At 44.3% G+C, this 22768-nt stretch overlaps 1 long non-coding RNA gene across 2 annotated transcripts; it reads left to right on the top strand.

The window, feature by feature from the left end:
• The first annotated feature begins 463 nt into the window (after positions 1 to 463).
• On the top strand, positions 464 to 20415 carry LOC112629079. Of its 2 annotated transcripts, none has more exons than XR_003120525.1 (4): positions 464 to 907; positions 9707 to 9742; positions 16977 to 17027; positions 19492 to 20415. It is a non-coding gene; the product is annotated as an uncharacterized LOC112629079 (long non-coding RNA). The 2 variants fall into 2 exon arrangements; XR_003120524.1 differs by lacking the exon at positions 9707 to 9742 and adding an exon at positions 18103 to 18108 and having other exon boundaries at positions 18578 to 20415.
• Positions 20416 to 22768: the final 2353 nt, after the last annotated feature.

The following is a 22768-nucleotide window of genomic DNA, read 5'->3' on the forward strand; positions in this document are numbered from 1 at the left end:
TATATTGACTGGGGAAGAGAAGGTGTTTTCCTCACCATTCTCAGTGAAAGTCCTGAGTTTCAATCTGATTGGATTAGATTAGGTCACACATTCATCCTTTAACCAATCACTGTATACTGGAAAGCACTAATTAACCTAGGCTAGATTACATATCCTACCATTGACCTCACTAGACCGAGGATGAGCAACTTGTCTAGGAACAGGGAGCAGAAGCAGTGGAGCAGAAACTCTTGGATTTTAGAATCAGACGGGTCCAGGTTAGTTCATTTTTTCATCAATTCAAAACACCGGGTGTAATGTACCAAATAAAACAAATCTAGTCCCACCCCTAACAGAGACATTAAAGCAGTGTATCAGTTATCTATTGCCATGTAACAAACCACTCCAAAACTTAGTGACCTAAACAATGACCATTTTATGTGCTCACCATTGTATGGGTCAGCAATTTGGGCTGGGCTCAGCTGGGTGATTCTCTGGACTAATTCATGTGGCTGCAATTGGAGCTGGATGATCTAAATGGTCTCACTCCTAGGTCTGGCCATTGATGTTGGCGGTTGACTGAGCCAGGGGCCACCAGCAGGCTAGCGGGGGCTCTTCACTCAGCAGCAGGGTTCCAAGAGGACAAGCCCAACACACATGTGCTTTTCAAGCCTGTGATTATCAGGGCTGTACTGCAACAATCTGCCGCAATCAGTAATGACCACATAAGAAAGCAATGACAAGTTATGATTACTGCTCTGAAGAGATTGAGCAGGATGGTATAGGAGAGTTACTATTCCAAGTGACCTCTGGGCCAGCAGCATTGGCATCACCTGGGAGTTGTGAGAAATCCAGCATCTCAGGCTCCACTGCAGGTCTCCTAAATCAGAATCTACAGTTTAACAAGATCCCCAGCTGTGTGTGTAAGGTAAAGTTTCAGAAGCTAATGACTACTGGGGGGTACCGAGGAGTGAAGGAGGGGGAAGAAACAGCACAACTAGTTTATGCCACTTGGTGTGCTTCTCACATCCTCATAGTTTCTGCCATGACCTGGCTACCAAGCCAGCAGGGGCCTTCTTTCACGGTCCTGGGGCTCCATAGGAGGGCCCCACATTCACAGTCTCACGGTGAGGACAGCTTTGGTTCAGTGGGTATCATCCAGAGGCAAGCACCTAAAACGGGAGTTCCACTGGGCTTGGCAGGGAGCTTGCCCCTGATAGGTGGGAACAAATGGGGCCTCTGTTTATGCATACACAGTGCCAGGTGGGGACAGAGGCCAGTGTTGGAGCAGCCAGTTCTGAGCTCCCTAAAGACCCCTAAGAAAGCCAGACCCTCAGGGCTGCTTGGTTCATCAGTCCCTCACCTGGCATGGAGGGTGATGGTGAGTTGTTAGGTCCATAGCCATAAGGCTGTGAAGAAGCTTTCCTGGTGGGCAAGTAGGTGGCATTCTAGAATGCCATGCTAGAACGACTGTGTGTCCCATTTGCACAGGGCAATCCTGTTCACACCTGCCATCCTGTTGTAATTATTAATAATGCCCCTTCTCATTCTGGTTTGGATCATAAATTAAAAGGGTCACCCTAGTTAAAGCCTGAGTTTAATCTCAGAATGCAGGAAGGTGCCTCTGAAAGAGCATTGGACCCTGAATCAGGAATAGGAACTCTTATCTTTCCCTGTTTCTGGCAAGCTGGGGGACCTCAGGCATGGCCCTTTTTCCTTCTGGCTTCAGTTGCCTTATATGTCAGAATTGAGGGGTTGGATCAGACAATCCCTGCTAGCTGGGGAGTAAATGAATGTGAAAAGTTATCCTTGGGGGTTCTGCTCCATCAGCTCCATGTTGATGAGGACATTGTTCTCTCTCTAGTATCTTTGATTCTATGTCCTCTGCGGACCCCACATTCTGCTAGATCCCCCCCTGGTCCGCAGGTTGCAGGAATCCTGGACTGGTGTTTCTGAGGCTTTGTCTCGGGGCTCTGTGCCAGTGGGGCCGCACTGCCTGTCTGCCTACCTACTCCCCCATACTCTGCTCCACTGGGACCCTTCTTTAGCTTGTACTTCCTAGTTGTGTGACATTTGGTACAAATAACTTAATCACCTGTGACTGTTTCTCCATCTGCTATGGGAGATAGTGATGTCATTCTTGCAGGATCATGGATAGTGTACATAGCATCTAGCCCATAATAGGAACTCACCAAGGCATTTCTATGCCTCATATGTCTTAAAATTGACCACCTGGAGGGCTCAGTTCAAGTCTTCAATGAGTTGAGAACTAAAGGAAGTGATTTACAAGTGTGAAGACTCTAGAAGTTTCCTCTCTGTAACACTCTGCAACACTGTGAACGTTTCTTTTAAAAAAAATTATTTACTTGTTTAAATAAATAAAAAATTAAATAATAAATAAATAATAAATAAATAAATAAAAATTATTTATTTAGAGACAGGCTCTTGCTCTGTCACCCAAGGCAGAGTGCAGTAGTGTGATCACATCTTACTGCAGCCTCCAGCTCCTGGGCTCAAGCTATCCTCACGCCTCAGCTTCCCAAGTAGCTGGGACTACAGGCATGTGCCATCATGCTCAGTTAATTAAAAAATATATATTTTGTAGACAGAGAATCTTGCTATATTGTCCAGGCTGATCTCAAACTCCTGGCTTCAAGTGATCTTCCTGCCTTGGCCTCCCGAAGTGCTGGGAGTACGGGCATGAGTCCGCATACCTGGTTGTAAGTGGAAGTTTCTATGAAAGTTGTCACTCCTCAGCTCTGCCTCACAGACTACACATTCCACCTGCCATTTGACTAATTGCGGGGAGGAAGGAGGGAAGCAAAACGGACATTTTATCCTTTAAAAGGATCCCATGGCTCCTGAGGGCTTTATCCTAAAAACACCATGTTGTGAAATCAAACTTTCTTGCCTGACTCTTGCTTCTGCAGTCTTACTTTGGGACATTTTGCTCCAGCAGAAAGAGCACCACCTCTGCAATCTGACAGCCTTGTCCCCTCTGAACTCTACAGCTCTCTTTTTGACAAAGAAACATTGTCCCCAACTCACAGAATCATGAGGATTATGCTAGGTGGGATTGTAAAGTATCTGTCCTGTGGTAGGAATCAATAAACTTAGCTTTCCCTGCCTTTTATCCTGTTCTCTTTCTGATTGCTGAGAATATGTACTTTTCTGTGGGGCAAGATAAGAAAGCAAGAGTTTTAATGTTCTAGTTTCTTTTTTTTTTTTTTGAGACGGAGTCAAACTCTGTTGCCCAGGCTGGAGTGCAGTGGCGTGATCTTGGCTCACTGCAAGCTCCGCCTCCCGGGTTCACACTATTCTCCTGCCTCAGCCTCCCAAGTACCTGGGACTACAGGTGCCCAGCTGTTTTTTTTTGTGTGTGTTGTTGTTGTTGTTTGTATTTTTAGTAGAGATGGGGTTTCACCATGTTAGCCAGAATGGTCTCGATCTCCTGACCTCGTGATCCGCCTGCCTTGGCCTCCCAAAGTGCTGGGATTACAGCCTGAGCCACCATGCCCCGCCTAATGTTGTAGTTTCTATTGCTGCATAACAAATGATCCCCAAACATACCTGCTTGAAGCAATAGGCTTTTTGCTCATGATTTTGTGGGCCAGAAATTTGGGAGGCTCCTCTGGGCAGGTCTTGCTGGGGATTTCTCATGTAGTTATGGTCAGATACTAGATGGTGCCGTCATTATCTGAAGGCTCAAATGGGCTGGGTGTCCAAGATGACTCACTCACCCCTGGCAAATGATGCTGACTGTTGGCAGAGGACACCATTTGGGACTGTCAACCAGACCACTTGCATGTGCCTCTTCGACATGACAGTCTTGGCTAGTTGGATTTGTTACATGGAGGCTGACTTTCCCCAGGAGCAAGCAACTCAAGGAGACCAAGCAAAAACTGCATGACTTTTTATGACCTAGTCTCAAAAGTTACATACCATTGTTGCAGGACTTTTCCTTAGTTCAGTTAAAGATGGGGTCCTTGTCCGTCTCGCAAGGCCAGAGTCCCTCCGTTAGAGCACTTCCCGTCCCCACCATTTGAATCCCAGGTTCCACACAGGAGGAGGAGAGCCTGACTCCTCCCTGCTGCAAAGGGTGTGAACTTCTGTGGCTCCACCCAGTGCCAAGGCTGGTTGGAGCTTTTTCTGGGGAGCCCTTCCTACCTGGTTGTCTCACCATCACTTCTGCCATACTTATTTGTGGAAACCAGATTCGAGAGGAGGGCACATAGAGCTCACTTCTCCTTGGAAGGAATGGCAAAGTAACATTGTTGGCCAGCATGTGGATGGAAGACACTATTGAGGCCATGCTGCGAAATACAATTTGTCACATCTCCTAAAGTCATATGTAAATGAGAGCTTTTTAGCAGTCAGGATTCTTGCTCATAAACTACAAAAACTGGCTCTGGTTAGTTTAAGTGAAGATAACTTATTTGAAGACCTTTAGGACTTACAGAATTGATGGAGGTTGGAAGAACAAGATTGGAAAATGAGTGAGAACCAAGGAGCTCTGGAGGACTGGGTGGCAGGTGCCCCAACAAGGGAGAGAGCATAAGGGCTGTCCAGTCCAAATAGCCTGAGCCGCCACTGCTAGAATAAATATGACCTCCACGTACCCGGCTCTAACAGGGAACACTTAGGAAGAGCGAGTTGATTGGTTGAGTCAATCCTTGCCTCCTGATTGGACCAGCATAGACAGAGGGAGGAGCCATTTGGACCTCCTGCTTTCTTTTTTTTTTTTTTTTTTTTTTTTTTTTTGAGACGGAGTCTCGCTCTGTAGCCCAGGCTGGAGTGCAGTGGCCGGATCTCAGCTCACTGCAAGCTCCGCCTCCCGGGTTCACACCATTCTCCGGCCTCAGCCTCCTGAGTAGCTGGGACTACAGGCGCCCGCCACCTCGCCCGGCTATTTTTTGTATTTCTTAGTAGAGACGGGGTTTCACTGTGTTAGCCAGGATGGTCTCGATCTCCTCCTCCTGCTTTCTTAGTGGGAAGCTAGGACTTCCTCCCGCAGAGTTTGTGCTCAGTGTGAGATTCTGCAAAGGAGAGGTAGAATGCTTTAGGGGCTGAGTGGGGGAAGGGTGGGTAGATATTGGATATTCCCAAATGGCAAACATCCCCCAGAGAGCCCATAGACTCAGACACCCCACCTGCTGTAGTTAGTGCCCGCATTAGTACAAGGGGTGGAGAGCTAAAGAGGAAGCTCAGAGGGAGCAGAATATCCTCAAAATATTAAAGGACTGGCACTTTGAGAAGCGATTTGATTTGTTCAACACAGGTAGTTGTAGGACAGATTTTTGGCTCAATACCAGGAAGAACTTAAATTTTTTAAAAAATTATATGTTTAGTGCTTTGAGTATGTAATGCAGTCACTGAAAAAATATTAAAAGCAACGCTGTGAAAGTCCCCCTCCCACTACTGTTCCTTATCCACTTACCCCTTACTTAATTCTCCACCTTCACTTCTGATGCTAATCTTAATAGTGTCTTGTTTATGTTCCCATAGATTAGTTTTTCCTTTTGAGTTTTTAAATTTTACTTTTGGCCAAGTATGGTGGCTCATGCCTAAAAGTGAGACCCCATCGCTCCAAAAAAAAAAAAAAAAAAAAAAGCTGGGTGTGGTGGTGTACACCTGTAGTCCCAGCTACTCAGGAGGCAGAGGTGGGAGAATTGCTTGAGCCCACGAGGTAGGCTGCAGTGATGGCACCACTGCCCTCCAGCCTGGGAGATAGAATGAGACCCTGTCTTTAAAAAAAAAAAAACAGAAAGAAAGATAAAATTTATTTTAAAAATTGTGTGAAGATATACATAACATAAAATTTACCATTTTAATCATTTTTAAGTGTATTGTTCAGTGATATCAAATACTTTCACATTGTTGTGTGAACATCGTCACCATTCAGCTCCAGAACTTTTTTCTTTTATTTATTTATTGATTTTTAGTTTCTTTATTTATTGTTTTGAGACGGAGTTGTGCTCTGTCTACCAGGTTGGAGTGCAGTGGTGTGATCTTGCTTCACTGCATCCTCCACCTCCCAGGTTCAAATGATTCTCCTGCCTCAGCCTCCTGAGTAGCTGGGATTACAGGTGCCCACCATCACACCCAGCTAATTTTTTTGTATTTTTATTAGAGACAGGGTTTCACCATGTTGGCCAGGCAGGTTACAAACTTCTGACCTCAAGTGATCCCCCCACCTCAGCCTCCCAAAGTGTTGGGATTACAGGCGTAAGCCACCACACTGGGCCCAGAAATTTTTCGTCCTGCGAAACTGACACACTGTACCCATTAAACAATCACTTCCCATTCTCCCCTTCCCCAGCCCCCGGCAACTATCGTTCAACTTCCTTTCTATGAATTTGATTACTCTAGATACCTCATGTAAGTGGAATCCTACAGTATTGCCCTTTTGTGACTGGCTTATTTCACTGAGTATTATGTCTTCAAGGTTCATTAATGTTGTATCGTATGTCAGAATTCCCTTCCTTTTTAATAATGAATATTATTCCATTATATGTAGACACCACATTTTGTGGGTTTTTTTGTATTTTTATTACATACATATATATATATAGGAGATAGTGTCTGGCTATGTTGCCCAGTCTGGTCTTGAACTCCGGGACTCAAGTAATCCTTCCACCTCAGCCTCCCAAAGTGCTGGAATTACAGGTGTGAGCCACCACACCCAGCCACATTTTATGTATTCACTCATTCAAAGACGAACATCTGGGTTGCTTCCACGGCTATTGTGAATAATGCTGCTATAGACATGGATGCACAAATATCTCTTCAAGACCCTTCTTTTAATTCTTTTGGCTATAGATCCAAGAGTAGAATTATTGCGTTATATGGTAATTCTATTTTTAATTTTTTGAGGAGCTATATTATTGAGTTTTGAGGGTTCTTTCTATATTTTAAATACAAGTCACTTATCAGATATGTAAATTGAAAATATTTTCTTCTAGACCGTTATTTATCTTTTAATTCTCTTAGCAGAGTCTTTAAAAAATCAGAACTTCTTAATTTTGTTGAAGTACAATTTATCCCCCCAAATTTATGGATTATGCTTTTGGTGTCATATCTAAGAAATCTTTTCTTTGAGAAGTCCTGTTGTTTTCTATTTTACATTTAGGCCTATGGTGCACATTAAGTTAAATGTAAGTAATGTGAGGTATAGATTGAGGTTTGTTTTGTTTTTCATATGGATGTCCATTTGTTGTAGTACCATTTGTTGAAAAGTTTATTCTTGGCTGGGCGCAGTGGCCCACACCTGTAATCCCAGCACTTTGGGAGGCTGAGGCAGGCAGATTGCTTGAGCCCAGGAGTTCGAGACCAGACTGAGCAACATGGAGAAATCCCATCTCTACAAAAAATACTAAAAAATTTAGCTGGGCATGGTGGTGCACACCTGTAGTCCCAGCTACTTGGGAGGCTGAGGTGGGAGGATCACCTGAGCCCCAGGGGTCAAGGCTGCAGTGACCTGTGATCAGGCCACTTCACTGTAGCCTGGACATTGGAGAGAGAGACCCTGTCTCAAAAAAATGAAAATAAAAGTTTATTCTTTCCTCATTGAAATGCCTTTGCAACTTAGTCAAAATTCAATTAACCATATATGTGCGAGTCTGTTTCTGGACTCTATTTTGTTCTATTGATATGTACCAGGAGAGTCCAATCTTTTGACTTCCCTGGGCCACATGGGAAGAAGAAGAGATGTCTTGGGCCACACATAAAATACACTAACACTAACGATAGCTGATGAGCTTTTAAAAATTGCAAAAAAAAAAAAAACTCGTAATGTTTTAAGAAAGTTTATGAATTCATGTTGGGCCACATTCAAAACCATCATGGCTGCATGTGGCCCATGGGCTGCAAGTTGGACGGGCTTGATGTGTACTATCCTCTCACCAGTACCAACTCTCTTGATTATTATAGCTTTGGAGTAAGTCATGAAATTAGTATAAATTCTCTAACTTTGTAGTTCTTGATTGAAATTATTCTGACTATTCTAGTTCCATTGCCTTTTTTTTTTTTTTGAAATGGAGTTTCACTCTTGCTGCCCAGGCTGGAGTGCAATGGCGCAATCTTGGCTCACTGCAGCCTCCACCTCCTGGGTTCAAGCAATTCTCTTGCTTCAGTCTTCCGAGTAGCTGAGATTACAGATCTCTGCCACCACACCTGGCTAATTTTTTGTACTTTTAGTAGAGATGGGGTTTTGCCATGTTGGCCAGGCTGGGCTCGAACTCCTGGCTTTAGGTGATCCACCCACCTTGGCCTCCCGAAGTACTGGGATTACAGGTGTGAGCCACCGTGCCCAGCCCCATTGTCTTTTCATACAAACTTTAAAATCAGTTTGTCCACTTTTGTTGTTGTTGTTGTTGTTTGTTGTTTAAGACAGAATCTCTGTCATGCAGGCTGGAGTGCAATGGTGTGATCTCGGCTCACTGCAACCTCTGCCTGCCAGGTTCAAGCGATTCTCCCGCCTGTCTCCCGAGTAGCTGGGATTACAGGCGCACGACACCATGCCCAGCTAACTTTTGTATTCATTTTTAGTAGAGACGGAGTTTCACCATGTTGGCCAGGATGGTATCAATCTCTGACCTTGTGATCCACCCACCTCGGCCTCTCAAAGTACTGGGATTACAGGTGTGAGCCACCACGCCTGGCAGCTTGTCCACTTTTACAAAAAAAAAAAAAAATACTGCTGGAATTTTTATTGGAATTGCATTGATTCTAAATCAGTGTGGGAAGAATTTATATCTTAGCAATATTTAATTTTCCAATCCGTGAACATGGTATGCCTCCTCTTTTTTTTTTAAGGTTTTCTTTGTTTTTTGTTTGTTTTGTTTTGAGATGGAGTTTCGCTCCTGTTGCCCAAGCTGGAGTGCAGTGGCGCTGTCTTGGCTCACTGCAACCTCTGCCTCCCTGGTTCAAGCAATTCTCCTGCCTCAGCCTCCCAAAAAGCTGGGATTACAGGCACCAGTCACCACGGTCCTGGCTAATTTTTTGTATTTTTAGTAAAGACGGGGTTTCACCATGTTGGCCAGGCTGGTCTTGAACTCCTGACCTCAGGTGATCCATACACCTTGGACTTCCAAAGTGCTGGGATTACAGGTGTAAGCCACTGTGCCTGGCCTCTTTAATTTTTTTTTTTTTATTAGTGCTTTATAGTTTTCAGCAGACAGACCTTGCACATATTTTGTTAGATTTATACCTAAGTATTTCATGTTTTCTGGTACTACTGTAAATAATGCTTCAATTTTATTTTCAAATTCCAATTGTTTATTGCTAATATATAGAAATTTATTTGATTTTTTAATGTTGACCCTTCCCTTTTATTGTTAATCTTCATTATAGATTAACTTCCCTCTTACCTTTCTCACATAAAGACTTTATGGCTATCACATTGCCTTAAGATGGAATGTTAAATACACTCTTTTAAAGTGAGTGAGGAAATGAAAATCAGCTGTAAAGTAAGGAAAACAAACTGTAGAGAAAAGCAAACAGACTATAACTAACTAATTAATTTGTTGTAACTCTTATACCACTCTCATATAGAAAATGCTGTAATCCCATTAAATTTCTTTGTTTTCTACCTGTGTAAGCAAGAACTTAACTCTTAACTTTGGAGCACAGATCCCATTTCTCTAGATTCTTTGTCTCCTGGATGATCATTTCACCTTTTCACTTGAATAAACTTTGAACTGGATTCTGATCCTTTTAATTCTTTCAGGTTTACAGAGGGAAGATTCAAGCCTCAACAGGCCAGGTCAGTTGGACAAGGTGACCTTTAAGCCCTCTTCTAGCTTCATGAAAACAGATCTGAAATTTGCCTGATCTCAGCAATGGTAGTGAAAAGACCGTGTACCTGAATGATCTGGTGGCAGGTATGTCCTGTGCACTTAGTATTCTCTAAGTTCTGGGAGGGGCGGATTATCTCTAAGCAAATGCCAGGAAGAGGCAGGAGATTCCGGTATCCTGATATGCTTAGCAATATCATCTCATTCACCAGACAGGAAGCCCGTGTGCCTGTCCTCTAAGGCTAACTGTCAGGAGGGTAAGGTGTGGGTGGGTTTTATTCACTGCTCCATCCTCGGAGGCTAGCAAAGTGCCGGAAGAGGGAGAAATCTCTAGCGTTTATAGACAGACCAACACTTGTACCCTGAAAGGACACAGTACTACAAGGGATTGGTAGAGGTAATGATTACAGGCAACAGACTGTTCAAAACAACTATATTTAGACAAGTGTATTTTTGCAAAACAATGAAAGCTCAGTGTTCCTTTCAAAATGAAAACTTTCCTTTTCCATACCTCACTATCAATTATTTCAGTCTCAGATATGCCCCGTTCTGTTTCTCCCACAATATTTGACTTAATTAACAATACGGTCGAATATTTACAAGGAAGTTATTCCTAAAACTGTTGTTCAAAATCACATCTGATTTTTTCACCTGACTTTTGTGGTATAGACGTTTTTGTTTTTAATGATGTTACTGGGGTTAACTTTTTCCAAAAGTGGTTTCTAAGAGTGAAAACCTGGGGGGAAATCATAAATGGCCAAAGAGGTTAAATAAATTGTTACCTTCATTAAGTAAAATACTTGCAGCCACTATAATGATGTGAAATTTTATTTACTGGTAAGAAAATTTCATAAGGTATTACTGAGTGGGGAAAAAATCAGTTTATAAAACACTATGTAAAATGTGATTCCACCTTTTGTTTTAAAAAAATTTTATATATTTAAATATATTAATATGCAAATATAAGCATACATAAATATAAGTATATAAATATTCTAGAACAATATACAACAAAATATTGACAATGATTATCTCTAGGATTTCAAATCATTTTTGTATTCTTTGTATTTGTTATAACAGGGTTTCTTTATTTTTTACTTTTATTTTTATTTTTTTTGAGATGGAGTCTCTCTCTGCTGCGCAGGCTGGAGTGCAGTGTTGCAATCTCCGCTCACTGCAACCTCTGCCTCCCAGGTTCAAGTGATTCGCTGGCCTCAGCCTCCTGTGTAGCTGGGATTACAGGCGCCTGCCACCACGCCCAGTTAAGTTTTGTGTATTTAGTAAAGACGAGGTCTCACCATGTTGACCAGGTTGGTCTTGAACTCCTGACCTCAGGTGATCTGCCCTCCTCGGCCTCCCAAAGGGCTGGAATTACAGGCGTGAGCCACCATGCCCGGCCAACAGGGTTTCTTCATAATCAGGAAAGGCAATAATGCTACTGTCATCTTATGAAAAACATTTAAATAAAAGTACATTTCCCTCTAAGAACACAGCTCTGGAATTATAACATAAGCAATTAGAAATGAACAAGAACTAGATCTAATACAGGTTTCATAAAGTCTGTTGCTCAGCTCTCTTGTGGCCCCCAGAGCTGTCCATCTTCACTTGCCAACCTGTGCCCACAGCAAACCCCCTTAACTCCAAGCCCTGGTACTCAGCACCACCAGCCTGGGCTTGAGTACCTCTCCCTGAGCTGGGCCTGCATGGAGCAAAAAATGTGTAGGCAGCCAGAGTCCCAGCTGCCGGGGAGGCTGAGGCAGTGTTGCTGCTGATAAAGCCACTGTCCATCCAGTAGCGATGAGACTCTTTAGACATCTGTACAATCTCTGGGCCCAAGAGTTTTCCTTTCTCTATCTTCCCTCTCTTCCTCCTCCCTTTCTCTTTTCTTCCCTTGCTTCAACTTTCCTTCCCTTGCTTCCACTTCCCTTCCCTCATTTTCTCCACATCTCCCAAGCACCTGTAGGTCACAAGGGACACAATGATGAATCACCCACAGTCCCCCTCAAGGGACCTGCAACTAGAGAGGGAAGCAGGTGAGTCCTAGAGTCTGCCTCTGTGTGCTCCGTGCCCTGAGGGAGGGCATCCTGGAGGAAGTGACATCTGCATCAAATCCTGAAGGATGAGAAGGAGTTGGTCAGGAAAGACAGTGGACAAGAGCCCAATCTTCATGGGCAAGTTGGTTGCTGCTTCAGGTTCCTGACTGGCCCTGGTGTTCCATAGGACCAGTCCTGCCCAGAAAATGGCTTTAAGTCATTCGTTGGCTGGGGTGAGCTCCCTAGCCATCTCACACCACTGCCTCCCTGGCAGCCCAGCCCACCTGGCCCTACGATGCAGCAGGGCTTGGCTGATGCTCACCCCATAAATTCTGCTGAGTCAGGGTCTGTTTCCATGCTCAGGACTTCCTGGAGGGGCTTGCACAACTGCTCCGCCAGGTCATGCCCAGGTTTTAGAGTTCTCACCATCAGCTTGGCGATTCTTCATTATTTTGAATCCAGATCCTTCCTGCTGCATTCAATCCAGTGTCTTTTGCTTTATCACCAAGGTTTTAAAAAATGAAGAAAAACTGGTCTCCCTGTTCTGTAGAAGAACAGCTTTTCATCTAGAAAGCTGTCCCTCCTTCATTGTTAAGCCCTTGGGCTTTAAGCAGGAATGTATTTGGGGATCTTTCTCATTACTCTCGCCTTGACCGTGGACCACCCTGGGCATTCAGATCGATTTGCCACTTGGGGGCCATAATTGAATGAAAGACCAATCCAGAAATTATTAGTTCATATGGAACACTGATTGTCTCTGTGGGTAAATCCACTACCCTCTCCAATTTTCTCCTAGTAACAGTTTTAAAAAGTATCTCGTAAGAAGATAGACCTTGGAGAGATCAGTTTTAGGATAAGTCAACCTTGAAGTTAGACATGGGAGCTGGAGACCAGGATAGGAGTATTGCAGTAAGGGTGAGGAGGCTCACTAAGATCATTCAAAGAAAGGAGAGCAAATAAACATCCATTGTTGTGTAATTTTAAAATGTTTTAATACATTCTAGTCACCAGGTGCGGTGGCTCATGCCAGTAATCACAGCACTTTGGGAGGCCGAGGTGCGCAGATTATCTGAGGCCAGGAGTTCGAGACCAGCCTGGCCAACATGGCAAAACCCCATCTCTACTAAAAATACAAAAATTAGCTGGGTGTGGTGGCACATACCTGTAATCCCAGCCACTCATGAGGCTGAGGCAAGAGAATCTCTTGAACCTGGAAGGCAGCGGTTGGAGTGAGCTGAGATTGCACCACTGCACTCCAGCCTAGGCGATAGAGTGAGACTCCATCTCAAATAAAAAAACACGAACAAAAACAAAACAAAACAAAAAACAAAAAAAACATGTGTTCTATTCAACAAAGGAGAGAGAAAGACGGTTTGGAGGTAAGTGTTGGACACAATCATCAGAAGGAAGCATTCATTGGGGAAGTTGATTTAGAAGAGTTGGAACGAGGTTGGAGGCGGGAGTCTTGCCAGGTTGGAACAGAATCCGGAACTGCTGCCTGGGCAGCTCCCACCAGAGCCAGTAGGGACTGAGGTTGGGGGATGTGAAGGACTTTGGGGTCAGCGTGGCTACACAGGCCTTTATCTCCTTCCTGTATTCTGTCATCGTGAATGGTAGCCTTCTATGGAGAGGCCACATGGGCAAGCCCTATCTTCCTACTCCACTCTATGATCGTCTGTCAAAGCCCTTTGAGTACATGCTCAGTGCTCTCTAGGTCCAATGCTCTACCCACTTTAAGTTCCTGTAGGGAGTTGGAGAAATAAGTTGGGACATGCACACCCATGTGACTTTTGCCCTCTCCCTGCACCTTTAACTTCTGATTCATCCCTTGCGAGCAGCTTCACCTGCGTGTGCCCACGGCATGTTCTGGTGTATTCTCTCATGTCGAAATCAATTCAGTCCAGAGAGGAAGTGACTGGGAGCCACCATGGGGTGTATCACTGGTCTTTAACTGGCTGTTAGGTCCAGAGGCAGGACAATCAGAGACCCATCTCAGGGCCTTTGCTCTGTTCTTAGAGGTAGAAAGCAGCCTGTGCCCCAACTCCCTCACCCCCTACAAACCACACTCCAGGCAAGGGGGGCCAGCAGTAGTCTGTGGGTCCTCTTTTCCTTGGGAGCACACCCTGCCACAGTGCTGCTTCCCAGGAGAGAGCCATGTGGACAAGCCCCATCCTTCTATTCTACTCTGTACTCATCCAGCAAGTGCTGCAGAGCCACCCCATGGTGGCTGTGCAAGTGGCCAAGGATACAGGGCTTAATAAGACACCATCTGTTGTAGCCAGCCTCCAAGATGTATCCCTGGGATCCTTGCTTCTGGCATTCACACACTCCTTGGCCCCCTCTCATGTTGAATTAGGACTGGCCTTGATCACTGGATTACAGTAGAAGTCTCAGCAGATGACTTCCAAGGTGAAGGCATTGTAGTTTCCACCTTGCTCTCCTGAATGGCTCCTTCCAGGGAAAGGCAGCTACCAGACCATAAGGACACTCAAGCAACTCCATAAACAGGACCCTAGGGAAAGGTACTGAGCTCCTGGACAATAGCCAGCATTGACTTTCCAGCCATGTGAGTGACCTACCCTAGAAGTGGACCCCCAGCCCCAATCAAGCCCTCAGATGACATATGATTGCAACTACATGAGAGATCTCAAACAAGAGCTGCCCAGCCATGACATTTCCAAATCTGCAAAAATTATGACAGATTTTTTTTAAAAAGATTATTGCTGTTTAAAGCCACTGCATTTTGACATGATTTGTTATGCAGTAATAGACAATAAAAAGCAAACCAACTTAGCCATTTTTATTACTGTTCTCAATTCTCTATAACAACATACCTCCTTATGTCTTGCACACTGGGTAAACTACAGCACCTGCCATGCCTTGGATAAATGCATGGGAGTGGAATTGCTGGGAATTAGGATAGGGGTATGTTGGCTTTTACCAGTTTATTTTCTCACCAGTAATGTATGAGAGCTTAAACGTCCTCAGCGACTCTTGGCATTGTCAGTCTTTATCATTTTAAGCCATTCTGATGACAGTATCATAGAATCTCACTGAGATTTTATTTTGCATTTCCCTGACAACTAATGGTGTTGAGTGCTTTTTCAGGTGCTTACTAGCCCTTTAGTCACCCTAATTTGTAAAATGCTTATTCAAGTCTTTTGCCCCCAGTGTTTGTTGGTTCGGTTGCCTTTTTCTTATTGATTTGTAGGAAACCTTTATATATTCAGGATATGAGTCCTTTGTCAGATATATGCATTGGGAAAGATCTCTTGTCTCTTGTCCTCTTTTTAATCTTTTGATTAAAAGAGGGTTTTGTTTTAATGAAGTCTAACTTACAAATTTTTAAAATTTATAGTAAGTGCCTTTTATGTCCAGCTTAAAAGATCTTTGCTTGGTCATGGAGACTGCCCCCCACCCTACTCTGTTTGCTTCTAGGAGCTTTATTGGTTTACTTTTCACATTGAAGTCTATGATTTATCTTGAATTAATGTGTACAGTGTGAGGAAGGGGTCAGAGTTTTATTTTCCCCCTTTTTTTCCCTTATGAATATGCATAGAAAAAACCATCCTTCTCTCTATAGAATTGCATCAGCTCCTATGTTGTAAATTAAGTGACCATATATGCATGGATCCGTCACAGACAGTTTTAAAGGTATAGATTTCCAGATCCTCAACTTCTCTATGTCTTCTTTTCTCATGTGGATCTATTTGCCTCTGCAGTCAAACCTCAAGCCAGTCTTCTTTTCCCATCTCATTTACCTTTCCAAACAAGGCCTTTAACCCAATCCCAGTCTGACCATGGTACATGAACTAGACATGTGCACACTACTGGAAACTCAAAAAAAGTGGTGATTGGAGAATGCACACCCCCTGAGACGGAGACCCCTTCAAAGCACAGAAAGCATCTGCTATAGAAATTGAGGGGAACAGCACTTTGTTCCATTTACGGGACAAATTCTAGGTGGCAAGACTCTGTGTGTTGTCTATTTTGCTTAGAATTAGAATTTAGAATTGAAATATTTTGGGCGGGCTTTGTCTTGAGGCTGTGTATTATATTTATTTGAGTCTGAAAATGACTTCAGATTTTCTTTTGATGGATAGTAAGTCTAATTGGGCTGACTGGGTTGGCAATGAATTCTGGCTTTGCCAATTAGCTTATATGGCAGATATTTTCCATAAATTAAACAAACAAAATATGCAACTCTGAGGTTCTGGAGAAACTATACACAACATGAGGGAAATTATGTTTTTTCGCAGCTGTTAAAATTATGATATGAAATTTAGATGTCAACTTAAAATTGTGGAACAGAGTATGCAGTTTTCCAAAATTTATTTAGGGGATGTACAACAGGAAATGTTGAAGACTAGTCTAAAGCAGTGGTTCTCAACTCCGGTTGCAATTGGAATCACTTAGAAAATTTGAAAGATGATGATGCCTGGGCTTCTCCCCTGGCCAGTTAAATCAGAAGAGCCAAGAGTGAATAGTTTAAAAGCTCCCCAGGTGATTCAAAGTGCAGCCAGGCCTCAAACCACTTTCTCCATCCTCCACCCTGCCCTGTTTCTGTGTACTCACGGCCATCTCAGCCCCTCTCCCTTCCTCACCCCAAACGCTCAAGGCTGTGTCTCAACCCTCAGACCCATATCTAGCCCCAAGCGTAGATGTTACGTCTTGGACATCCACAAGCCTTTCGAACGTAGCATGTCCCAAACCAGCCTTGGCAATATTTTTGATCATGCATTAGTAAAAACTGTGGGGAGCGTATACCCCAAAATGTGCATATTTTTAAAAAGTATACACATTAATCACTATGTTAATATGCTATGCGCATTTTTAAATGGCTATAAAACAGAAAATATAAAAGTATGAGGCCAAAAATTAGTATAATTACAGATTTTAATATTTTCTCTCTACATTCTATGGACAACCTCCATTGTCTTTGCACATGCTGATCCTTCTTCCTGGAATTTCCTTCCTTTGTCCTCATGTACAATTTTCTGCTCGTCCTTCAAGATGCAGCTTGCAAGCCTCCCTTTAGACACTTCTACAGGTGGAGCCGACCATGCCCTACCTCCATGGCACTGTCAGGGGACCCTTATAGGCTTCTGTCTTCATACCTGTCATGGTATATTAATCCTTGGTGTTTGAATGTCTCTCTCTCCCCTGCCAGCTCAAGAACCTGTTGAGAGGAGCACCTAGCATAAGACCTAGCTTGTAATAGGTTTGTAATAAATGCATTGATGATGCAGTGAGTTGAACAGTGGAGTGAGCAAAGAGGAGGTGGTCAAAATGTCTAACAACCCGTAGAGTGGCTGGGTGGGGGATGGCGGTGGTAAGTTCAAGGGCATGGCACCAGAATCTGCTTGACCATTTGGTGAAGGCTTTCATGGCAGAAGGGGAGAGGGCAAAGAAGTGCATGCAAAAGAGACTGCAAGGGCAATCTGAGCTCACTTTTATGATGAACTGCTCTCGTGAGAACTAATGCACTTCCTAGAACTAACTCACTCCTGTGTTAACAGCATTAATCCATTCATGAGGTCTCTACCCTCATGACCCAATCACATTTTAAGGCCCCACCTCCCAATTCCATCAGTGACAATTAAATTTCAGCATAAGTTTTTGTGGAGACACTCAAAACATACTATATATATATAATATGCCTCTGCAGTCAAACCTCAAGCCAGTCTTCTTTTCCCATCTCATTTACCTTTCCAAATAAGGCCTTTAACCCAATCCCAGTCAGACCATGGTGCATGAACTAGACATGTGAGATTTTATTTTGCATAAATAAAAAATATGTATATATATACACTGTGTTTCGAGTGTCCCCATAAAAAATTAACATTTATATATATATCATATTGTGTATGTATATAACATTTATATATATCATATTGTGTATATATATATAACATTTATATATATACATAAACATTTGACCTTAAACAACACAGGGATTACGGGCACCAACTTCCCAGGCAATCAAAAATTCACATATAACTTTTGATCCCCAAAAACTTAACTACTAATAGGCTACTGTGGATTAGAAGCCTTCAATAACATGAATAGTCAATTAACACATATTTCATATTTCATATGTATGATATATTGTATTCTTACAATAAAGGAAGAGAAAAGAAAATATTAAGAAAATCGTAAGAAAGAGAAAATATATTTAGTATTCATTAGGTGGAAGTGGGTCATCATAAAGGGCTTCATTCTCATCTTCATGTTGAGTATGCTGAGGAGGAGGAAGAGGAGGAGTTGGTCTTGCTGTCTCAGAAATGGCAGAGGAGAAAGAGGTGGGAGAGCTGGAAGGGGAGGCAGGAGAAGCAGGCACACTCAATGCACTTTTTTTGTTGTTGTTTTGTTTTGATTTTTTGAGACAGAGTCTCACTCTATCACCCAGGCTGGAGTTCAATGGCGTGATCTTGGCTCACTGCAACCTCTGCCTCCTGGGTTCAAGCAATTCTTCTACCTCAGCCTCCTGAGTAACTAGGATTACAGGCGCCCACCACCGCACCCCACTAATTTTTGTATTTTTAGTAGAGACAGGGTTTTGCCATGTTGGCCAGGCTGTTTTCAAACTCCTGACCTCGTGATCCACCTGCCTCAGCTTCCCAAAGTGTTGGGATTACAGGCGTGAGCCACTGCGCCTGCCAGTGCACTTTTTATTGAGAAAAATTTGTGTATAAGTGAGTACACGCAGCTCAAACCTATGTTGTTCAAGGGTCAACTGTGTGTGTGTGGGTGGGCGGAGGGGGGATGGAGACAGAGAAGGAGAGAGAGAGTTCTTATAAGGAATTGGCTCACACGATTATGGAGGCTGCCAAGTCCTGAGATCTGCAGTCAGCAAGCTGGAGACCCAGGAGAGCTGATGGTGCAGTTCTAGTCTGAATGTCAGCTGACTGGAGACCAAGGAAGAGCCAATGTTTTAGTTCAAGTCTGAAAGCAGGAAGAGCACTGATACTGCAGCTGGAAGGCAGTTGGCAGAAGTAGTTCCCTTCTCCTTCAGAGTGAGGGCCAACCTCTTCATTCCATTCAGACCCTCAGCTGATTGGATGAGGCCCACCCACATTTGAGGGCAATCTGCTTTACTCAAATGATGATCTCATCCACAAACACCCTCATAGACATACCCAGAAAGAATAGTGTTTGACCAAATGTCTGGGCACCCCATGCCCAGTCAAGTTGACCCATAAAATTAACTGTCACAGCAGCCAGGGCAGAAATGGAAGTGAGACAGTGGTGGTGGAGGAGCTGCAGCCAGCACCTGAGGCCCTGCCCTGTGAGAGGTCCTACAGAGATAATGCGGAGCTTATGCCAGGCCCTGTCCACCTGCTCACCCTCAGGGGCAGAGACACAGTCCTCCAGCCAGGAACAAGGCTGTGCCAAGAGATTCCCTTCAGCTTAGGGCAGAGTGAAGATGCCGTACCCCAGTGATTCTCAATTGGGGCAGTCTTATCTCCCAGGAGACATTTGGCAATATCTGAATACCTTTTCAGTTGTCACAGTGAAGGTGGTGGTCATAATCCTGACCACTCACATCCAGCTGGTAGAGGCCAGGGGTGCTGCTAATGCACAGGACAGCCCCCACAACAGAGATTGATCAGGTCCCAAATGTCACTGGCGCTGAAGTTGAGGAATCCTGCCCTCACCTTCTTTACACCACACCTTCCCTCAAGCTGCTCCTGGCGTGCCCTTCTCCATCAAGCCAACTTGTTAAACCTCTTCACGGCTGAGATCATGCTACTTTCTTCTTCAGATCTGCCACCCTCTAGCTGGGTGACTTTTAGGCAAGTGATCTGACCTCTGAGCCAGAGTTTCCATCTTGTAAAAAAAAAATCCCTTCCTGCATGGTCAGCTGTCATGAAAAGGACACATGGTGATGGGCAGACAAAGACAAGGCTTAGCTTCATGTTTGACTCCTGGGAGCACCCAGTTCATGGAGGCTGCTGCTGTTACTAATCTCTGTTTCCATCTTCCCCTGGAAATCCTGAGGTTTATTTGTGAGTCTTTGGACTGATATATGGACAACATACTCTGCATTAGCATGAAGAAGTGAGTGAAGACTCTCCCTTGAACTGTGTGCACTGAAACAGCAGAGGTCACATCTCGATATCTCAGTGCCTTTACAGTGCCAGGGATGGGGTAGGTGCTGAGCGCCTGGTATGTGCTCACCCTTTGCTGTACAAAACACAGAAAGCCCCACGGGCTTTGAACTGTAATTAGGTAGAGGGTGTGTGGGACTCCCCTTGGATCGCTGACTTTGGCTTCTGCTCCCGACCTGCATAGGCAGATATTTTCTAGTAGATATCAGAGACTCCGGTTGATAGCACTACAATGGCTTTTCTCCCAACTTTTTATTTTACAAATTATCAAGCCAACGGAAAAGTTGCAAGAATAGCACAATGAACGTGCATATACCCTTCACCTGGATTCACCACTTTTGTTTCGTTTCTCTCAGTATACATGTTTGTGTGTGTTGGAGACATATGACATTTTACCTCTAAACCAGGCATCTCCTAGGAACAAGAACAGCTTCCCATATAACTACAATACAATGATGACCCTCAAAAAACTTTGCATTAATAAATCCCATTAGTTAACATACCATTCTTAGTTCATTTTCCTCAGTTGTTCCAATAGTTTTTTTTTTTTTCAAGATTTGTTTTGATCAAGGAGCCAGTCAAGAATCAAAGCATTTTATGGATTTGTCATGTCTCTTTAATCTACAATCTTTGCCCTCCTTGTTTTTTTTTTTTTTTTGACATCCAAGACACCTACATTTCTTTTTAAGACTGCAGACCAGTTGTTTTGCAGAATATCCCTGGATTTGAGTTTGTCTGCTGCTTCTGCGTGATTAAATTCAGGGTATGCATTTCTGGCAGCAATAGCACATTTGGGGTTGTGTCCTTCTTGGGGCAGCCCATCAGGGAGCAGCACGTGATGTCTAGTTCCCCACTATTGCTGTTCTTATTTTTGATCCCATAAGTTGTCATGCAAGAGAGTTTTGCAGAGAGACCTACATCCTTTCTTCTCACTCCATAAGCCACCTACATTGAAGATCTCCCCATGAATATGGGGATGCAGCCCTGTCTGTGGCTGAGGGACTAGAGATGATGGAGGCATGTCCAGATCTGCTTTCCAGGGCCCCTAGCCCCTTCCCCCAGCCCTAATCTCCACTCCCAACTCCAGGGAGGGCATGGGACTCCCTCCCCTGGGCCCTGCCTTTGCAGACTTTCCAGAGAGCACCAGAGGGGAATGCCATTACCCACCATCATAGAAGCAGCACCAATTATATTTGTGACATTTTTCAGTTTACAAAAGACTTTCCTATTGCTTTCTTTTCTTTTCTTTTTTCTTTTTCTTTTTTTTTTTTTTTTTTTTTTTTTTTTTGAGATGAGGTTTCACCATATTGCCTAGGCTGGTCTCGAACTCCTGGGCTCAAGCAATCCTCCTGCCTCAGCCTCCCAAAGTGCTGGAATTGCAGGCCTGAGCCATTGTGTCTAGCCCCCATTCATTTCTAGTGGCAAATAGTAAAAGCTGCCACTTCATCAAGTATATACCACCAGTCTCGGGGTTAAAAGCATCATTATGCATTAAGGTCATCCCAAGTACTCCTGTCACCCTCTGTATGGACGGGGAAACCAAGGCCCAGAGAAGTTAAGCAGCTTGCCCAAGGTCCCCCAGCTAGGAAGTGGCAGGGCTGGGACTGGGGCCCCGGCCTCCTAGAGCCTCTGGGTCACTGTGCTAAGCCCCAAGCTGCATGGTCTGCTTTGAGCATCCAGCAAAATGAGAGCTGAGCAGCACAGACACGGAGGTACCCATTTGCAAATCGAGGAAATCAGGCCCAGAAAGGGGGTGTGATCTGAAAAAATTTGTGAAACTGGGACCAGCCCCAAGAACTTCTGAGTCCTGGCCTAGAGTCTTGCCACAGCCTCGGGCTGCTTGTGGGACCAAGGCCAGAGATGTCAAGGATGCCAACAGTCATCTATCAAGGGGGATGAGTAGAGAGAAGGGTGATAGCAGGGACAGTCCCAGCACCACGCCCTCAACGCAGCCACACCAGAGCAGGGGAGACTCCACCTCACTTGGAAGAAAGACAGTCTGAACCACCTTTGCCTCGAAATCCATCTCCCTTCCTGCCAACGTGGCTACCACACCCTGCCTCTCCCCGGCTGGGGAAAGAACCATTGTGTCCCAGCTGCCAGTCATCCCTACTTGTCAAGGCACACACATTTTAGGAGGAAGAGGCTGGTTCCTAAGGAAAACCCCTGCCTGGCCTGATAGACTTGAGCTGCAGGTTTCTTAAACCCTGGTCTCAGATGACAAGCCAAGAATTCCACCTCCGGGTTGTAAGCTGAAGTACCAATTTGGGGTGGGGTGAGGGAGGTAGCCTGGAATCATGTGGCAGGGTGTACATGAGACAAGAAAAGCCAAAGGGCAGAGGGTGAAGGTCTACCTATTATCTGCCCTGCAAATCCTAGATCAAAGTCCACCTCTTCCACGAAGTCCACCTCTTCCACGGAGTCCACCCTGATCGCCCCAGGGCCCATGAAGCTCTCCTCAGGTACACAAGTTTGCTCGTTGGGGCAAACTTGTACCTCCTCTTCCATAGTGCAAATCTGGGGGCCATGCTTATACAGTTATTTGGGCCTGATATGGAGCTGTGTGCATTGGGTGCTCCGTACATGTTTTAAATAGCTGAATAAATTGAAAGAATCCATTCATCCATTCATTCCATTGGAAAAATAATTAATGGGCAACAACCGCAAGCTCGGATCTCTTCTAGGTGTCCTTGCCCTTGGGTGCTGATGTTCTAATGTAGGAAGACACCACAGACAGATACTGGAAGCACTAGGAAGAAACAGTGTATGAATGCATGACGTGGAGGTTGGGATAGGAGAGAGTGGGGAGAGAGACCGCCACCCTCCTGCCATCTCATCAAGCCCCTCTAGC

Source organism: Theropithecus gelada, chromosome 7b, assembly GCF_003255815.1.
Source record: "Theropithecus gelada isolate Dixy chromosome 7b, Tgel_1.0, whole genome shotgun sequence".
NCBI classification, from domain to species: Eukaryota; Metazoa; Chordata; class Mammalia; order Primates; family Cercopithecidae; genus Theropithecus; species Theropithecus gelada.